Raw genomic sequence first — 18,866 nt, forward strand, 5'->3', positions numbered from 1 at the left:
ACTTTTAAAAATACCACACAAACGTACCGTCTACTGATGTCATTCCACGATATCTCTCCACTCACAGCTCGGAACATAATTAATCGAGCGTCTCGTCTCTTTTCTCCTAAATTCTGCAACATTTCCGTAACCTTACCCTCAAACCGAGCTCGATAGCTGCAGTCGCTTAAGTGCGGCCATTATCCAGTATTGTGAGATAGTGAGTTCGAACCCCACTGTCCGCAGCCCGTAACATGGTTTCCGTGGTTTTCCACTTTCACACCGAGCAAATGCTAAGGCTGTATCTTAATTAAGGCCAAGGCTGCTTCCTTCCTATTGCTAGACATTTCTCGCCCCAACTTCGCCATAAGACCTATCTGTGTCGGTGCAACATAAAGCAACTTGCAAAAAACATCACCCATAACAAATCGAACTGCTTTTCTTTCGATTTTTTCCAGGTCTTCCAGCCGGGTGAGGGATTTTAATCCCGTCTGATTAATTATTCTGGCTTAGAGACTGGGTGCTATTTTTATCCCAACACTTTCCTCTTCATATTTCGACGACACATTACACTACCAGTTCCCACAGAAGTACACGATAGTGATTACATCCCTCCATATACAGTACGGTTGAAGCGGGTATGGCATGAAAATTAAACTGTCCAGTTGGAGTCAACTCAGTGGAAACCCATGAGAAAGCAGTGTCAGGTAAAGATTATGAAGAATTTGGATAATTTTGAATACCACCAACGGTATTCTGCAAGAAAGAAGTGAGCTCCATGATAAAGTTATCCTTGCATCGTTCTGTTTCCTGACCGCCATTGTTTTGCGGGAGTCCTGGATGGACTCAAGATGTTTCATTCCTAAGCTGGACGTAACAGATATGAAAGGAGGGAGAAAGATTGCCGGTATTACTGCGTAAGAACAAGGGCAGGTTTGAACTGACTTCACCGGTGGGGTCATGTGAGGCGAATGAAGGAGGATTGGTTTTGGGACAGTTCACGACCAGGTGCAGTTACTAAGGAGAATCATGTATTATGTCATGGAGGATAAGAGTAATACAGCGCGAGAGAGAGCAAGTTGACGATGGGTAGACTCAGATTTCAGTGATTCAATGGGAAGAAATTTGGAACATCCGATGTCACGGATTTACTTGGAAATAGAAAATCTGGAGGGCTCCATTAACTAACAGAGGCTTAAAGGTTTAACTTTGAAAGATGTAAAAGTGTGTAATAATATATCAAAATGTTTCTGTTCGTAGAGTCCTGAATCGTGATGCCAATCAGGCAAAATCGCCGTGAGCATTGAAGCACTAATCCCACCGAGGCACCAGGCTGAAGATCCCAGATTGGTAAAACACCGTGTGAAGAAGTCCGTAACCACCTGAAGCGTCGACCCTTCAAGGCCTTCTTGAGGAGACTGAAGGCGTGATTATTGTTCGAATGGTTAGGCGCCGGTCCGCCCTAATCGTTTCATCCACTGCTCTAATGGATGAGGCTGGCCTCCCAGATCGATCGGTGCGTTGTGTATAAACGTGACCCGCACGGAAATTGGTACACCGTTCTACACCGGTGGTTTTCGACAGCCATGCTGCCCCATACACAGCCTTCATTCTCCGATAGATGTCCACCGGTGTTTATCCTTCGGCAGCTAAGAACAGAATAACAGATTTGGCAGTGTGTCGCCGTAGTTCACTTAGCCGCATTTAACGGTCACACCTCGGTACGACACGATTGCCACATTAATCCCTTTGCCTACATGTCCGTGCTTATATACTCGCATCGCAGTCGAAATACGTTGCATATTCGCTGCAGCAACGCCCTCGAACGGAAACCTTTTGATCACGTCTTATAATAATAATAATAGTGTATGTATGTTGGGTATTCAGCCCGAAGGCTGGTTTGATCCTCCACAGTTCCACCAACAGCTGTCATAGATAGCCTAGGCGTCACTGAAGAGACATACTAGGGAAATGAGGAGTGAGGTAGTTTCCCGTTGCTTTCCTCACCGAGCCAGACGTTGCTATTACATATCAGTCTCCCAAGCCCACTGAAATGCATGCACCAACCGACCCTATGAGCGATATTTTCGCACCATTCATAACAGGGACTGGCTGCATAAGGAATGGTATTACTAGCATCGCTCATACCTCGGTCACCTTCATTTTGTCAAAGCCAAGGATGAGACTGGGACAGGTCAATGAAGTAACAAATTTATTCTAGCCCGTACCAGGAGACATAGTGCACTGTAAACACTACATCACGCCAGTAAAGGCAAATAATAATAATAATAATAATAATAATAATAATAATAATAATAATAATAATAATAATAATAATAATAATAATAATATACCGAGCTCAATAACTGCAGTCGCTTAAGTGCGGCCAGTATCCAGTATTCGGGAGATAGTAGGTTCGAACCCCCACTGTCGGCAGCCCTGAAAATGGTTTTCCGTGGTTTCCCATTTTCACACCAGGCAAATGCTGGGGCTGTACCTTAATTAAGGCCACGGCCGCTTCCTTCCCACTCCTAGCCCTTTCCTGTCCCATCGTCGCCATAAGACGTATATGTGTCGGTGCGACGTAAAGCAACTAGCAAATAATAATAATAATAATAATTGTTACCGTGTTTTTGTGGTAGGTAGAGGTGAAAGAAGGTGCGGGTGTGAACGGGTCTCAAACTACGAAATTAAAGTTAATGTAAAATTTAACAAGGTTATATTTTCTTAGCAAAAAACAAGAAATAACAATAATGGCAGGTACAGAGTAGCAAAACCACTAATCGAGAATGTACAATTACAGGATTTGGGCTCCGAGAGACAGACACACAATTCTGAGCAATTAGCCCAGCATTACGATATACCGAAGTCAACAAAGGGGCAGAAGACCCCAATCAAGCCCAGGAGCACTTGCTCCAAATTACACAGTAAAGCCTCCCCGAGGCATACAACACTCAATTTTCGAAAAAGAGCCACTCGCTCTCAACTTTAAGCCTATCAAAGGCCACACCAAACTCCACCTTCAAGTTGTCCTCAAAGGACATATACACAGGGGTAACATACCCAACCTACTGAGGTCTATTAAGTGAGAAAAAGGTTAATTACTTGACCTCTAAAATAACAATGGAGAGGAGGCTATCTGCACTCCTAATACACTGTTTAAAACCCTAATCTGGCACTAGGCCACTAATGCAAGGGCTAATCCCATACTACTGAGGTGACTTTAGAAAAGAACAATTTACATTACATTAAGGAAGAATCGGTAGTGAGAAATAAGTTCACCTCAAAACAAAAGGAGTGGGAGCTCGAGAGGGTAAAACACTCTCTATCCCAATATGTAGCTTTAAAAAATAGATGCTAAGAGTAGTTACATTTTAGCAAAAGGTTACATGGTAGAAACGCTTCGGACCCGCCCCGAGAGTTAAACTGCTGAGCTAGCAAGAAAAGAAGTTATTAAAAGGCCATTACCTTGGAGTAGAACTGCTCCCCGAAGAAAGAGGCGCTTCCCGCCCCCTGCTATGTACCTTACACACTGAAAGATGGTACTGAAGTGGCGCAGAGACCCTAAAATCAGCAGTTTATATACTCTCACGGAAAGTTCGAGGCGTTTCAGGAAGGAAAACACCCGCCCACAATCATTTTATTGGTGGATAAAGAGAACCCCTACACAATATGAAGAAGAAACACATTATTGGTGGAAAATTAATTAAAGAAATTCGGGATTGGCTAGATTCAAAACAAGGGGAAAGAAAGGGTTAATATTGCCAATTTAAACAAGGACTGAAAGAAATTTAGCAAAGAACAAACTTTTGAAATTAAATTTTCTCCAAAAAAAAAAACAGTTCTTTCACTTCGCACTAGGGTGCATCGTTGTAGTTCTTCAGTAGTGTCCTCTAGAAGAGAATGTTCACACTTCTTACTACAAGCAAAACAAAAATACATCGAAAACAACACAGTTCAGAAACTTCAAAATTTCCAAGTAGTGGCATCTTCAGGGTAACTTGAAAATTAACACATAAGACCAAGTTCAGACTTCTCCCAGTAGGGGATATTCAACTGGCGCAAGGTTTAAATAAGCGGCGTGGAGGTGTACCGCCCGGTACAATAATAATAATAATAATAATAATAATAATAATAATAATAATAATAATAATAATAATAATAATAATAATAATAGTACGGTCCCACTCACCACATTCACGTATATTCATTTGATGCCAACCAGGCTGCTTGCATTTCGGTTTCGACGTTCCATTTTACTCTACCAGAGTTGGGTGACCTATGAGTGAGTTTTAATTAAATATCTCGAGTAAACACCAGAGATCATTTATGCGCTGATATCGTGCAGCATGAAGTGTCGAATGGTCTTGTTTCTGTTTTTCAAAATATCCGAACATCTCCGGGGGTGTTCATACCCGTGATCTGTACAAGGAATGATCCGTACGGGGAGCTTTCATCACAGTGTTGGAAAAAGTACTCACGTTCTGGCCAGTATTATTCTTAATTCTGACAACATTAGACGTTATCTTTTACAGCAGCATGTATTATACCGTACTGCTGCGTTTGACCGAGAATGTTTCTTCATTCCTTGAGAAAAATTGAATCATCAATACAGAAAATGCAGGGTCTGTGTTCGCTAAGACATTAAGCATTCATGTAACGAACACAAAATCTACACCACCACTAGGCTGGAAAATTGAAAAAGAAATATAGGTTAATACATACATCAAGTTCTCACAGTGAGATAGAAAAATTTTCACCGAAAATCTGGAAGGGTAAGTTATTACATTTATCCACTTGTTCCCCACTGATAAGTGCAAATCCTCCACGTACCGGCAACCAAACCACGTGAAGTTTCATTTCAATGCGTACTACAGGCTAGCGAAACCAAGTCTTTATTTGTAAAAGGGAACCATTCCTAAGGGAGATGTACTCCAAGATTTATGAGATTCAACATCGATACATCTTCCCATCGTAAGTAATTTATCGCTGTTAACTATCTTCAAATAAAAGATGTTCTGCGAATACGGTACCCACTGCGGTGGGCATTAATCGAAGGGAGAGACGTCTTGTAGGTTAGAAGTCTAAGCTTGACGTGAGTGGGAGTTACGGCCTTCGTTCTTTTTTCCTTAGTCTAAATGAACCTGTAACTAAAAATATGTATGTGTAGGGTGTGATGATGTCATATATTTTCTAGGAAGCTAGTGGCTTTACGTCGCACTAACACAATAACGATTTTTGGGAAAGTGCAATGATTCCGAAGGTATCGACCGTGGTCTTAATTAAGGTACAGATCCAGCAATTTCCTGGTGCGAAAACCATCTTCAGGACTACCGACGGGGTGATTCGAACCCACCATCTCCAGAATGCAAGCTCACATCTAAACGACCCTACCTACACGAGAAACTAACTCGGTCTTGCTAGAAGAAGAAATGTTTCTGAGACAAATAATAAAATATTATTCTCTTCTACCGCCTTTCCCAAATCCTAGTGGGGTCACAAGTGCGAACTATATTGCACATGTGGGCTTGACCTTGTTTTACAGCTGGTTACCCCTGCTGTCGCGAACCGTAATGTGAACAGATATATTCACTGGCCAGGTCGGGAAGTAAACTGTTGTTAAGCTCGGGGACTAGGTGTTTGTATTCATCTTAATACATTTTTAATTTCATATATCGCAATAACATATTTTTTTTTTACAATTTGCTTTACGTCGCAGCGACACAGGTAGGCCTAGTGGCGACGATGAGGGCTAGGTGTTGGAAGGAAGCGCTTGATGCCTCGATTAAGGTACGACCCCAGAATTTATCTGGTTTGAAAATGAGAAACCACGGGAAACCATCTTCCGGGAGGTTCGAATGCACTATCTCCCGAATGCAAAGTGACAGCTTGGTAATCCAAATCGCGCAGCCACTCACTAGGTACACAGAAACAAGGAAGGTACACATATACTTTTATGTACAGTAGACTAGCTCACCATTATGAAGAAGAACAAGAAATCAAGGAAGTGGCCGCGCGGTTTCGTTCGCGTAGCTATGAGCTTGTATTCGGGAGATAGTGGGTTCGAACCGCACTAACGGCAGCACTGAATATGGATTTCCATGGTTTCTTGTTTTCGTCTAAGTAAAGCAGATTGTGAAATAATAATATTAAGGATAAGACGAAGTAAAATTGATGGTTGAACTGTTGATTCTGACGTGAAAAATGGTCTTACACTAGAGAAGAGAATGAGGTTTGTAATGGCATCTTGAAGTTTTATCCTTCATATAAATCCAGATGTATTATTTACAAATAATTTATGTTATAATAGAGTTATTTTATAATTCCTGTTGGGAATTCCCCGTGATACTCTAGACATGTTCCCGCTGCAACAACAGAGGGAAATGAATGGTGGGAAAGCGAGTTCCTAGGCAAATCAGACGCTTTCGTACTCGCGGGTTTATTGATGATTAAAGGCAGAAAAATACTGAGCTCTATTCCATGAAACAGGATATGGGGGCCTTAAAACGCTTTAGTGGACATGTTCCGAGGCGCACGAATATCGTATAAAACTTACGAAACTGAAAATATGACCAACCAATTCGTGCCTTCTGATATGTTGGAACTACTTGGTAAGCGTTCCATTGATTTTTCGCTGGGCTGCGTCGTGAATTTTGCATGAGTTGTATGGAGAGTGCAGACCACCGCCTGCCACAATCCTAGCTCACCAGTATTTGCGTTGCCAGCGCGATGGCGGCACAGACAACCAGCGTACACTTTCACCATTCTTAAGTGAGAAACATATTTTGAAATTAAAATGTATAATTCAATTACATTTTTACGCCATTTATTAGTATCCAAACTCTTTACATGGTTTGACTGCGGGTTTAAAGCCAGATGGACCAAGCGACGAATCCATCACCCTCATTTTTATTTTTTATTTTTGAATTTGTTTTACGTCGCACCGACACAGAAAGGTCTTATGGTGACGATGGGATAGGAAAGACCTAGGATTGGGAAGAAATCATCCGTGGCCTTAATTAAGGTGTGAATATGGGAAACCACGGAAAAACATCTTCAGGGCTGCCGGCAGTGCGGTTCGAACCCACTATCTCCCGGATGCAAGCTCACAACTGCGCGCCCCTAACCGCACGGCCAACTTGCCCGGTCCATCACTCTCAGACTGGGACGAGAATGGCTAGACTACTCCATCAACGCCATCCCTTCTGCTAATAATAATAAATGTTTCAGTATTACTTTACTACCCTAATCGATGTTAGTATACCTTTCAAAATTGGAAAGTTTTAACACAAGCGCACTTGTAAAGATGATGTGGTGATTTTGGTTTTAAGGGGAAGTACAGCTAGGCAACAATAATCGGAAGAGAAGAACTAACATATCCAATATCTGAACATTGAAGTTGTCAGTACAAAAAAGGGAAGGGTCTCGAAAAGCTTATATTTACCATTTTCCATTGATAAAAAAGTAATATTTAAAAAATTCCCATGCCTATCATTTCAGCCATATGGTATTTCCTAATAAGTCTTACTTTTGTAAATTCCCTTCAATAAAATCTGTTTTAAACTACAACAAATAAACAGCCCCATGATCACTTATACCATCTACCACTTCAGTTTCATTATAGAGCTCATCAGTTTTATCATTACCACGTTTAGAGTATTCTTCCCTTTAGTTGGTTATATCACCTTCTGATTCATATGTCCTTCCAAAATTATCTACCATTTGCTGGTCATGCTTTCTGTCACGCACATTCCCAGTTAATATTTGGTAAATCGAGTTTGCCCACTGCAATCACGTTCCCTTCTGTGCCATTACCCACATAGCTGATTAACATATCAAATAATTCTGCGTTATAATCAATCGTTCCAGGTCTGTACACTCCAAATACACTCAAATTGCTTATTACACTGACTGACAGAGCAAATACAACACCAAGAAGGAGTGGTCAGAACTTTATGCCAATTGCAGGGTAGACTGACATCACTGAGGTATGCTCATGATGTGAAATGCGCCGCTGTGCTGCGCACGTAGCGAACGATAAATGGGACACGGCGTTGGCGAATGGCCCACTTCGTACCGTGATTTCTCAGCCGACAGTCATTGTAGAACGTGTTGTCGTGTTCCACAGGACACGTGTATAGCTAAGAATGCCAGGCCGCCGTCAACGGAGGCATTTCCAGCAGACAGACGACTTTACGAGGGGTATGGTGATCGGGCTGAGAAGGGCAGGTTAGTCGCTTCGTCAAATCGCAGCCGATACCCATAGGGATGTGTCCACGGTGCAGCGCCTGTGGCGAAGATCGTTGGCGCAGGGACATGTGGCACGTGCGAGGGGTCCAGGCGCAGCCCGAGTGACGTCAGCACGCGAGGATCGGCGCATCCGCCGCCAAGCGGTGGCAACCCCGCACGCCACGTCAACCGCCATTCTTCAGCATGTGCAAGACACCCTGGCTGTTCCAATATCGACCAGAACAATTTCCCGTCGATTGGTTGAAGGAGGCCTGCACTCCCGGCGTCCGCTCAGAAGACTACCATTGACTCCACAGCATAGACGTGCACGCCTGGCATGGTGCCGGGCTAGAGCGACTTGGATGAGGGAATGGCGGAACGTCGTGTTCTCCGATGAGTCACGCTTCTGTTCTGTCAGTGATAGTCACCGCAGACGAGTGTGGCGTCGGCGTGGAGAAAGGTCAAATCCGGCAGTAACTGTGGAGCGCCCTACCGCTAGACAACGCGGCATCATGGTTTGGGGCGCTATTGCGTATGATTCCACGTCACCTCTAGTGCGTATTCAAGGCACGTTAAATGCCCACCGCTACCTGCAGCATGTGCTGCGGCCGGTGGCACTCCCGTACCTTCAGGGGCTGCCCAATGCTCTATTTCAGCAGGATAATGCCCGCCCACACACTGCTCGCATCTCCCAACAGGCTCTACGAGGTGTACAGATGCTTCCGTGGCCAGCGTACTCTCCGGATCTCTCACCAATCGAACACGTGTGGGATCTCATTGGACGCCGTTTGCAAACTCTGCCCCAGCCTCGTACGGACGACCAACTGTGGCAAATGGTTGACAGAGAATGGAGAACCATCCCTCAGGACACCATCCGCACTCTTATTGACTCTGTACCTCGACGTGTTTCTGCGTGCATCGCCGCTCGCGGTGGTCCTACATCCTACTGAGTCGATGCCGTGCGCATTGTGTAACCTGCATACGGGTTTGAAATAAACATCAATTATTCGTCCGTGCCGTCTCTGTTTTTCCCCCAACTTTCATCCCTTTCGAACCACTCCTTCTTGGTGTTGCATTTGCTCTGTCAGTCAGTGTATATGCCCTTTCCATTGCTTACAAATTCTTCTTTCACCAGTATGAACACTTTTCCTCCTACCGAATCTATCCCGTCTCTGCGATATACACTCTAGTTTCGGGAAAACATTTCACATCCATAATATCATATCTTAGCCATGATTCAGCTTCTATTATAATTTATGGTAAATATGTATGGAAATGAATAAATCCTCAGTCTGTGTGCAGTCATTCAACCGGGTCAGAAATGGAATGAATGAGGAATCGGCGAGGATAGGAATTGTGCTGGCTGCCGAAGGCTGTTGTACTCTTCTGGAGCAATGGTTAATAAGTGACAAAAAAAATGAAATGATACTGTGGAGTGTTGCTGGAATTAAAGATGACGCGTAAAACAGCAATACCCGGAGAAAAACTGTCCTCCTACGCTTTTTTTTTTGCTATGGGCTTTACGTCGCACCGACACAGATAGGTCTTATGGCGACGATGGGAGAGGAAAGGCCTAGGAGTTGGAAGGAAGCGGCCGTGGCCTTAATTAAGGTACAGCCCCAGCATTTGCCTGGTGTGAAAATGGGAAACCACGGAAAACCATCTTCAGGGCTGCCGATAGTGGGATTCGAACCTACTATCTCCCGGATGCAAGCTCACAGCCGCGCGCCTCAACGCGCACGGCCAACTCGCCCGGTCCTTACCACTTTTAAAAGTATTTACTTGATTTCACATTTCTCAAGGATTATTTCTGTGTGTCTATTACTTAATTCCATTTCTTTCCTCACAATACTTCTACAGTTTAGGTTTTCATTATCTGCCTTCCATCTCCCTGTTCTCTCATCATCGTTCCGTAGCCCATCCCGTTTCCCTCAATGTACCTCTTTATAACCCTTCTAAATAACCTCGTAACTTGGATGTACGTCAGCGGTTTATAGTGAGGGTCATCTTGAGCGCAGATCCCACCCATTAGGATCTACAAAACTAACTCGGAGATTCCCACATACCCAATCCATAGTCTAATTCAAATTCCCAATCACCCGAAAGTAATTTACACTGCCACTATCGAGTGCGCTATACAGAATGGTAGGAAACAGGTTACAGGGTTGGTCATACTGATAAATAATTTAAAAACAATAATTCGATATCTCACGCCGTTTTCATTTTATCAGCTTCTGAAGTTAGCCAATCAGATCGCTTCGCGTACGAATTCAAATAGGTGTTACGCAGCGGTGTTGCTAAATCTGCAGGCGACTTGGACCGGCATCAAACACAACATGGGTTTCAGCCGGCGTTACCGTAGCGTACTTGCCGAGGCGTGATCCGATCAGGTCGCAGGTCCAAATTATTTTTCAGTGTGGCCAACACTCCAACGTTCATATACACAGTTCACGTTGTTTCCGACCACCGTGTGTAACTAAATAGGCGCGAAACTGCTCAGCTGAAGTTTATCAGAGCCTGCCTGATCTTCACGCTGCGCTCACTTTACCCAGCAGGTGTGTGAGTAAAGGAGTGGAATCGGAGGTAAGGCTTTTTGCGGATGATGTTATTCTCTATAGAGTGATAAATAAGTTACAAGATTGTGAGCAACTGCAACGTGACCTCGAAAATGTTGTGAGATGGGCAGCAGGCAATGGTATGTTGATAAACGGGGTTAAAAGTCAGGTTGTGAGTTTTACAAGTAGGAAAAGTCCTCTCAGTTTTAATTACTGCGTTGATGGGGTGAAAGTTCCTTTTGGGGATCATTGTAAGTATCTAGGTGTTAATATAAGGAAAGATCTTCATTGGGGTAATCACATAAATGGGATTGTAAATAAAGGGTACAGATCTCTGCACATGGTTATGAGGGTGTTTAGGGGTTGTAGTAAGGATGTAAAGGAGAGGGCATATAAGTCTCTGGTAAGACCCCAACTAGAGTATGGTTCCAGTGTATGGGACCCTCACCAGGATTACCTGATTCAAGAACTGGAAAAAATCCAAAGAAAAGCAGCTCGATTTGTTCTGGGCGATTTCCGACAAAAGAGTAGCGTTACAAAAATGTTGCAATGTTTGGGTTGGGAAGAATTGAGAGAAAGAAGAAGAGCTGCTCGACTAAGTGGTATGTTCCGGGCTGTCAGCGGAGAGATGGCGTGGAATGACATTAGTAGACGAATAAGTTTGAATGGCGTTTATAAAAGTAGGAAAGATCACAATATGAAGATAAAGTTGGAATTCAAGAGGACAAACTGGGGCAAATATTCATTTATAGGAAGGGGAGTTAGGGATTGGAATAACTTACCAAGGGAGATGTTCAATAAATTTCCAATTTCTTTGAAATCATTTAGGAAAAGGCTAGGAAAACAACAAATAGGGAATCTGCCACCTGGGCGACTGCCCTAAATGCAGATCAGTATTGATTGATTGATTGATTGATTGATTGATTGATTGATTGATTGATTGATTGATTGATTGATTGATTGATTGATTGATTGATTGATTGATTGATTGATTGATTGATTGATTGATTGATTGATTGATTGATTGATTGATTGAAGTCTCAGAGTAATGCTGGCCACTGGGTGCAAAAATCCCTCCAGGCAATCAACTCAATTTTGAAAACATACTAAGGATATGAGCTACAAATTTCAGATAAAAATAATAATCTATGATAATGTATTATTTATTCCTAAAAATTGCAATCCTTTTCTTAATCATTGTTATCTGGTTGATTGGATTAGCAGTTTGCCTTTTTTCTACCACTACGATCCCTAATGTGAGTCAATGCAGACTTTCACATAGTCCCTTATAACTACATTCGGTGTGGACATATTTCAAAGAATCAAAAAAACGGCTGAGGTTATTGCACCTATATAGTGAGCTCTACTAAGGGTGCAATATTGAACCAAGGAACACATTACAGAGATAATTCTGTAAATAAATTAATTTAGCTAGGATTTGAATAAAAAAAGAAAGCGAGCAAAGATACAAGCGATTTTAGGCTGTTTTTTCCAGAACTGCATTTAGGCCGGAATTGATTTTCGATCTTTGTTTTTTTAGTTTGATATAGCTATCCAGCACTCACAATTTGGAACATTTTCGGGCCCTTTATTCCTTAAATTTCCGGCACAATTGTGGAAATTGCTTAATTTTACGTTTGCGGTAGTATAGGGATCCGTAGATACATTGTCTGCTAATAACAGTTTTCAACATTAGAAAGAAGGATACCTCTTATGATCATTCATGTACACATACTTTATTACGAATTTGAATATCGACTTATTGAGTGTTTTTTAACTTAATATGAAGAAACATTTTAACCCCATAAGTATTTATACAAGGTGCGTTCCATAAATAATGCGACCAAATTCATAAAAGAATATTTTTTGAATATATTCGTACTGTGCCCGTCGTAGTCAGTCTGCGAACACGAGACACCCCAGGGGTGCTCAGTCCGGTGGCTGTAGGCTTATAAAATAAATGAATGTGGCAGGATTATCATAGGGTTCATCAAATAAGCACGTTCCAGGTATAGAACATATATGACACTTTTATTTAATTAAATGCAGTATTGGCCATCCTGAAATCTGTGATTATGATTATGATCGTTACGTTACGGAATTTAATATGGCTCTTGATGTAACAAACCTAGGCACAATCAAATGGGATGGTACACGACAGTTATTTCCCTGACATTCTAACAGAGTATTTACATTGTGAAAAATTTTTTTCTCGTCTTTAAAGTTTTTAAGTTATTGGTTTAAAGTTGAATTAAAAATTTTCATTCAGAAAAATGAGGTCTGGGCCAAGCCTTCATCGATAATCTGGAAAAAATGCAGTAATTGTAAGAACGAGTATAATAAAGAAATATCCAAGATTCAAAAGTTAACACTCATAGCAAAAATAAAGTTTACAGTCGTTGTCTTAACAATAAAATGAAAAGTTGAATTTGCCTTGGTTTTCTCTAAGTTAATCCGAGACGTCGGATATACCTGTTCACGTCGTCTCACATCTCTTTCCGTGAGAATTATACTGAACGTTAAGTATTTGACCAACAATTAAACAAAATAAAACGCCTCCTGGGCTTGCAAACGTAAGTAAATGGGGATAATACCATCCATGTGGAAATCCTGTCCACTATGAATCGATAATATCAGTGTCACATATTTCAGAACAGAACACATAAAAAATAATCCTCTAAATACTAACAAATTACTACTTCTACAGCTAACTACGGAAATTGTCAAGAAGACTGTAAGTACCAAGAAGAAAATATCTACACTATGTACATGTCGACAAGTGTCGATCAACCGTATTACTCTCCTGTTAACGAATTTATTGAGTTACAGCAAGATTGAGTTATCACATGAGAGCGAAAAATTGCATCAACGAATAGGCTGGTATAGTCACGAATCAGATATTATTTAGATATTTCGTCGAAGACCTGTTCTTTAGACCTAAGGCCTTCTCGAACATTCATCTGTACCTTGAGCTTGAAATGACTGGATTACTTGAGAAAAGTTGGGATATTCCCACGAATTAAAAAGTACATCGATTAACATGGACTTTCATTTTCTTCATCTGAAGACACTAACATTAGACTACACTGCATTTATCGCGAATAATCCATTAACATGTGAAAAGCTCAGTTTCACGAAGATTTGTGCCATACACAATTATTCCATATACTCTACACGTACAGTGTACCACAATGACGACCCTAACTTGTCGCATCCTAATCTCAAATATGTGTAGTCATGAAATATCAGGACCTACCATCGTCCTACAAATACATAATATCCACTTAAAAGTGTCTCGATGATTAATTACTCCAACTAATTATCACATGTTCCCAATGCACATGTTCACATTAAATTCGTACATAGAATTCGGACTCAATATCCCGATGACACGTTGTCTCAGACACGAGGTACAAGTAGAAGTTCCATTACAAGGAAAATATAGAAAATGTGGACGAAATATCCTACCATTAAATCTATCAGACATAAATTAATTCATATTCGTGACGAAATTTACTCAATAAGCAAAGATGGTGTCGATAACACATGGATAACTCTATCAGAACCCTCACTGTCAAATTCATGGCCACATGGTCATTAAGTAATCACATGTGTCAGTTTTACGACGTATTCGAGCAAATAAACAACCATAAAGTGTGTCAAAATAGCTTACTAAGAAGAAAGAAAGAATAGAACAAAACTACATAGAACAGATATAAATGAGACGTAATCGACTTAACTTATAGAGAAATCTTCATGTCTGGAAGTCTGGGTTCTCAATCAGCCATGCCAGGAAGGAAGAATCTGCATCCCGACGCCGCCAACGATGGTCAAAGGTTTAGAACTTCATGGTGAAGCACTGGTAATCCATAATGCGAAGTTCCATCCTCTTCTGGAAATATTCACGTCCACGTCTTCCGCGTCCACTCGTGAGAAAGCTGAAACTTACACAAAATGTTTTAGCATAAACTCCAAACACACACGTAACTGTATTTTGGAAATGACACGTACTTAAGGGATTAATATCTGCACATTCGACGTCTGATCACAGCACTGTTCTAAATTGTATCCAATTATCAGAAGTGTAGAGCACAGGAGTGAAGCCAGTATTCACGACGTTCCACGCTGAGCGACTGAAGGTGATAGTCCAGGAACACGCCAGTGTGTGAGAATGAGTATTCGTATCACATGACTTAAATATCATGTCTGGTGCACATGCACGGAAGTAAAGTCAATTTAGGAACTAAATTCTTCTACTGTACGAATCTACAACTTCATCACCATTTTAGCCACAAGGTCGTGCAAATTATTTCAAAATTTCAGTTTTTAATTTATATCCTCCAAATGTGCTATTCTTTTATCCAGTTTATTTTACTTTAACCCTTGAGCCTTCCGTAAATGTGCACGTCGCCACCGAAGATATTACGAATATTTCATTCATATCGTTCCTCGCAATTACAGGTGACACGCGCTGGCCTCCTTCTCTCACTCGCCAACCTTCATTTTTTTATTTTTATTCCGTTAGCCAGTCGGCCGCTCTCTGCACCAAAAAAAACTCGTTCTCGCCCTTGTCCAAGGTCGCGCGCACCCCATCTCGCCGACAAGCGAACACAAGCCGCACCAACACCTGTTCACTCATCGGTGGCCTCACGGTCACATCCACCTCTTACTGGGACAAAAATTTTTAAACAAGGTTAAAATTTTTAGATCGTGTTCATTCTTTAAAATGTGGTCCGTATGCTGTCTACTTCACTGTTTAATTTTCCATGGTATTTATAATTTCCAAGCATCTGTCAGTTGTCTGAACGGTAATCATTCTGCACGACACAAACTGGTATTTCTTCGACAGCCGACCTGGGTCTTTTCTTTTTTCTTTCTTCACTCTTCTGCTTTACGGTAGAGTCTTAGGTTCGAGGCATTGAATATAAATTCCTGTCGTCCATCGAGACTTTGGACTCGGTAGGCGTTGTTGTTATACGACCTTATAACCTTAAATGGTCCAGTATACAAGTCAGCAAACTTGCCGTAAAACCGTTCTGTAGGGCTGGATACCATCGGTTTTCTCACTAAGACCAGTTCGTTCACTTGTAAAGGTCTGTGGAATCTTTTCCTCGCAACTCTGCGTAATCTGCGGTCAGCCTGTTTACGCAGGTGTTCTGCTGTTATTTCAATGCGCCTTGCTGGAGTCGGTTGTACGTCAGGCGTTGCATTGTACGATGTTTTCCCAAGGTCGAGAGGGAAACTGCCCATGTTGAATAAGAACGGGTATCTGGCCTGTAGATTCATGAATGGTATTGTTATGGCAATCCATAAGAATAGGCAGTACTTTTATCCAGTTCCAGTGACATTGTCCAGAGTATATTCTGCAAAACTTAGCGATTTCGGGCATGACCCGCTCGGCTGGGTTACCGGCTGGATATCTGATTGAATTTAAGACGTGTTTGATATCAAGCTGTCTCATGGCTTGTTGGAATTCCTGAGATGTAAACTGAGGACCATGGTCCGATAATAAGAACTCTGGTTTGCCCATCGTAGGTATCACGTTACGTGTAATGCGTCTCAAAATTGACTTGGTATTACTCTTCTGTATGGCGAAAAGTGACAAGAATTTAGAAAAGACATCTATGGTCACTACTACATGTTTGTTCCCATGGGTAGACCTGGGAAGTGGTCCGAATAGGTCGATTGCGAATACCTTCCTGGGCTGTTCAGGCAATAACGGAATGGGATATTGTTTTAGCAGGCGGTTGTTCGGTTTTACACGTTGGCACGTGTCGCAGGTTCCGATTGTTACTCGTACCATCTCTCTCATCTTCGCTCATGTGAATGTTTCTTGTATAGCAGCCACCACCTTATCTGTCCCAGCATGACCTGTAGTTCGGTGTGTTAACCAAATAATTCCCTTCTGCAATTTTGCAGGAACCACAATCCTTAATTTTGTGTGGTCCGCGTCCACATATTTATGTAGCAGTTTATTGAGCATCAGGTAGTGAGATGCTAACTTGTGGATAGCTTCATAGTCTAGATCACCAGCTACCAGCTTCCTTTCAAAGTAATCAATTAGTTTACGAGTAAAGGTGTCTCGTCTCTGCGCCTGTCGAAGATATCCGAGTCTTCTTAGTATTTCTTGATCCTCGTTTATTAGGTCTACATATTGTACAGAAGCGTTATTTTCTTCCGGATTCCGGCTCAGGGCGTCAGCTATGACATTATTTCGTCCATGACAGTGTTCGAATTCAATGTCGAATTGTTGGACAAAGAGAGACCACCGTGAAACACGTTCGTTCGCTATCGTGGTTTTTAACATGAACGTTAAAGCCTTATGGTCGGTTCTTAATATAACAGGGTATCCGAAAACAATTTTCTGCCAGTGTCGCAGAGCACAAACTATGGACAGCATCTCTAGCTCAGTAGTGTTATAGTGCAGTTCATGGCTCCGTAGTTTTCTACTATAAAAAGCTAAGTACACTTTATTCGTAGGATTGGTAACATCTTCTTGGAAAAGAACAGCTCCTATTCCTATTGTGGATGCATCCGTCTGGATTATGAATTTAGAATCAAAATCTGGATAACCCAACTTTATGCTTTCATTGAGTAAAGATTTTATTTTTCTAAAGGCCTCTTCACATTCGTGGTTCCAGCACCACCTGTTGTTTTTATGTAGCAGTTTTTGTAGTGGCGCTACTGTATCAGTATAGTTAGGACAATGTTCCGAAAAAAATCCACATAAGCCCAGGAATTGCCTTACATGTTTGACCCGTCGCGGCCGCGGAAAATTACTAATGGCCTGAATCTTCGCAGGATTAGGTCTTATCCCTGTACCGTCCACAACGTGACCTAAAAATAAGATCTCAGGTTGGCAAAAGTTAGACTTTTCCAAGTTGATTTTAAAACCAGCGTCTTGCAAGTTGACCAACAGTTTCTCCAACTGTTCCAGATGTTCTTCAATACTTTTACTTGGAAGAATGATATCATCCATGTACCTCACGGTCTGTTCTTTCACCTCATCTGTAAGATTTCTATCTAAGGCCCTCAGCAAAACACATCCTGATGTCTTGATTCCGAATGGAAGTCTGACGAAGACGTAGGTTTGCTGGTCAAAGAGGAAACCTGTTAATAGTTGTGATTTATCATCCAACACTATGTGATGGTATGAAGAAACTATATCAACTCCGGTCAGGTACGAACTACCCTTGAATCGTCGGATCAGGTCTTTCAGGGGCGTAACTTGATTGTGTTCCGGTATGATACGGCCATTTAATAGACGCGCGTCGAGGCACAATCTCAAAGACCCGTTCGGTTTACGAACCACGGCCAGTGGATTAACGAATGGAGTGGTAGCCTTTCGAATAATTCCATTAGCTTCCATTTCTTGAATAATTTTCTTCACTTCCGTGAAGTACTTCTCAGCTATAGGATAAGGTTTACGTTTGTACGGTGTCCAGTCATTGACTAGGAGTGAGTACTTGAAATTAGGGATCTTTCCCGGCTTGTCACTGAAAACACTCTCATATTTTGTCAATAATGCGAGTAATTTTCCCTGATTCTCTTTGGAACATTTGGCTTCGCTGACCTTTCTCCTTACTAGGCTAACGAAATCCTCCTTCGTTTCTTCCTCGGCCATTTTCTCCGGTGAGGTAAAAATCCCTTGTTCTATTTCAGTGTTTTCCTCCTGAATTACCTCAGCAACTGAGCTAGCTGGGCTATCTTCGTCTTGATCCGCCTCTATCTCCCTGGCTTTCAGTACATCATGATGATCAGACAGAAGTGACGTTCGTTCCACTGTATTTGCGTTATATAGATAAATTTCATTTTTTTGCATGTTGATAACGGCATTGTACTCTTTCATAAAGTCAGCTCCCAATATAAGATTAAAATTAATCTTGTTCATGACAACAAATATGTGTGGAAATACAGTGTTACCTAGCTGGAGATCAATGTACACCTGTTCTTTGCACGTAGTGGTTTTGTCCGGAATTATTCCCTTCACTTTAACATTTGAGACCGGTATAGTGTGTATGGCATGTTTGTTTTTCAGTTCCTCACACAAAGCTTTAGAAATGATACTAATGGACGCGCCTGTATCTACGAGAGAGTACACCC

Source organism: Anabrus simplex, chromosome 1, assembly GCF_040414725.1.
Source record: "Anabrus simplex isolate iqAnaSimp1 chromosome 1, ASM4041472v1, whole genome shotgun sequence".
Classification (NCBI taxonomy): domain Eukaryota; kingdom Metazoa; phylum Arthropoda; class Insecta; order Orthoptera; family Tettigoniidae; genus Anabrus; species Anabrus simplex.